Raw genomic sequence first — 3,259 nt, 5'->3', positions numbered from 1 at the left:
GTGGATCATATAGATATTGTTCGATTGAAATAAATAATTTAGTATTTTTTTTCATTTAATGTATTTTGTTAGATTTTATTAATATAATATAATTTTTTATTTATAACTTTTATTATATATTATGTATTAATTTAATATATTTTTTATTTGTTATGACACCTCTTAAGAAGAGAATATATTATATGTGACAAAGCATCTCCTATTTGCGGCCTATTTACTTGTTAAATATGACATTGCAAATAAACTAGCAACTCCTTCCTATCTTGCAATCTTGCAGCCAACTCCTTGCCGCCAACTCTATCTTATTTTGCTGTATGTTTTATTATTAAAATACAAATTAGCATATACAGTTGTTTAAACAATGTAGCAAGTTAAAAAAAACTAACATGTACATGTTTTTTAGAAGAAAAAATGGAAAATATATTTATTTACATTATAAATAAAATAGATGTTGGGAAAGACGTAATCCAAAATATTGACGGAATGTTTCTGATAACTCTTCTAAAACTCTATAGTTTTTTTTTTAATTTTTTTTACAAATTTTAATTAATTTTATATTATTATTAATTAATAATTAATATTTTTTTATTATTTTATTATATTTTATCAATTACAGAAAATGAAAAAAAAAATATGCATAAAAAGTTGCATTGATTCAGATAGATATTTTAGAATTTTTATTTAAAATTGATATATATATATATATATAAATATGAAAGAAAAAAAATGTTAATATCTACTTGTATATTTTATTTTTTTCTGCTTATATATTATCTGTTTTTTTATTCAAGCAAAGAGTAACGAAATTTACATATAATTGTCCTATTCTAAGTTTAAAAATTTGGAATTAATATATATCGAATTTGTCACATTACTCCACATCTTTCAAGTAATATCAAATGACTTATTGACTAATGACTTATTTTATAAAAAAATCTATTTTTTCAAACTAACAAATTATGCATCTTTCAAGTGATATCAAATTACTTTTTGACTGATATCATATCATGTGCGTTTGTTTTAGATTTTTTCATCAAAAAATCTACTTTTTCAAACAAAAAATAATGTCGTAGAATTCAAATGTAGTATTTTGTTAAGATGTATCTACAAAATGGATTAAATTAATAAATTTAGAAGTGTTCAATTTCAAATTTCAATTGTTCTATTGTATTAAATTTCACATATTTTATATACTAAAATTATGTATTGGTGACAAAGATTAGAAAGTACTATATATATGTTATATAGTGTATGATTATGGATAACAAAACTATGCGACCATGGATAATGGAACAAGTTTGTCTCAGTGATGATGGATAATGTAACTATAACTATGCATGGAATATGGATAATGAAATGAATTGTTTTAAATATGTGATTTAACATATTTTTCTTACTTAAATATCTATTAGAATAGCAACAACAAAAGATGCGAAGAGTTCTAAAAGTTATGAGCTTGGAATAAAAAGAAAAGGTAGAGAGACATAAGATAACAGATAGAGAGCAGATGTGGTATATAGATAGAGAGATATAGATACACAATAGAGCATAGAGACATACTGTATTTAGAAAAATTATGTATTCAAAAATTGTTTCTTCAAACAAACATATTTTCTTAAAAATCATTTTTATATCTTTTATGGCAATTTTGTAGTCTAAAAAAATTATTTTTACAAAATTATATACAAGATTAAAAATCATTTAAAAAAAAACATTTCTCCAATAATAAACAAACGAAAGTTAATTTTTTTTTAAATATCTAAATTATTTAAAACAAAAATTATTTTTATTTAAATTCAAACAAACGCTTCTATTGTCTTCACCCATAAATTGTTTTGTTTAAGTGATATTAAATGACTCTTCTTTTATGAATTTTATATAATAATCAATATAGAGATAATGTCATTATTTAAATTTTCTTTGAACAAAATATTAAAGAAATTGAGAAAATTTTATAGATTTTATTACAGATAGCCACTTCACATGTGTTATTCTTTGAGCTTTTATCCCTCTTCCTTGATCTCGCCCATGGCCTCTTTCACTTTTTTCTTCTCTTCCTCACTAGTCCTCTAACTCTCCACCTTTTCCTTTCTTTTTCCTTTTCTCTCTCTTTTTTTAGCCATATAAAAGAACAAATTTCAATTTAACGAGAATGCCCAAGTTGATGAGCATGTCATAAAATCATCCCAAGTCCCAAGTTGATGCTCATGTCGTAAAATCATCTCATAATATAAAGTATTTAATGAGAATGCCACTATGTACAATTTCATAAACAATGAGTATTGCACATAATATATACAGACAAACGTAAATGCTAACCATTAAACTAGGTAAAAATCTAAATATATGATTTTATATACGTTTGATCTAATCAAAATAATAGCTACCTATACCTTCACTTATTATTTCAATGATATTTGATAGCTACGTATACCTTCACTTGTTATTTCAATGATATTTGATTGTAGACATCATCAACATAGTACCAGTAGATGGCAAACTAGGATTGGAAAAGTTGCATACAAACAACTGTAAACAAATAACTGTATATATATGCATAAACAAATATCTGTATATATACATACTAAATTAACATAGACAAATAACATACTAAATTAAAATTAAGTTATGCTAATTGATAAAAAGGAATTATCTAATCCAATATTCTATAACTATATATATGCATGTTCACTAAACTGCATATCCACACATGCACATAGTTCTTTTACCTGTAATATATGCTATTATTGTTAATCTCATACAGCGGGAGAGCCGCTATTGTAAAAACTAAAAATCAGCTTACAGAATAAAAATCAATCCCAATGGGATACATAAATACTCAAAAATAGTAAAATAAACAAAATTAAACGGGATAGTCATACATAAAAATTATAATTTTTATTTATTTATCACCAACTTTTAAACATCATATTTAATAATAACAATAATTACTATTATAATTCTAAAATTAATCAAAACAGAGAAAGAGGTAAAACTGAAAACAGAGGTTGGTATTTTAAATGATGAGGCCATTGTTGAGTGCAAGCAGAGGTGAACTTTAGGAGCAGAATAGAGAGGAAGCAATACACCGGAGTAGAAAGGACAAGAATGTGAACACAGAAGGAACGGAGAAACAAAATGGAGACTAGCAATGCAAAACCTCGAAGGTGGTTCGGTGGCCCAAAGCGAGGCACCGGACCACTGCACTCTGACACAATTCCGCTATAGCATGCCATCACAGCGCTATTGACAACATAGA

The sequence above is a fragment of the Cicer arietinum genome, chromosome 1 (assembly GCF_000331145.2).
Source record: "Cicer arietinum cultivar CDC Frontier isolate Library 1 chromosome 1, Cicar.CDCFrontier_v2.0, whole genome shotgun sequence".
Classification (NCBI taxonomy): domain Eukaryota; kingdom Viridiplantae; phylum Streptophyta; class Magnoliopsida; order Fabales; family Fabaceae; genus Cicer; species Cicer arietinum.
The sequence above is the reverse complement of the archived record's forward strand: the minus strand, read 5'-3'. Positions refer to the sequence as shown.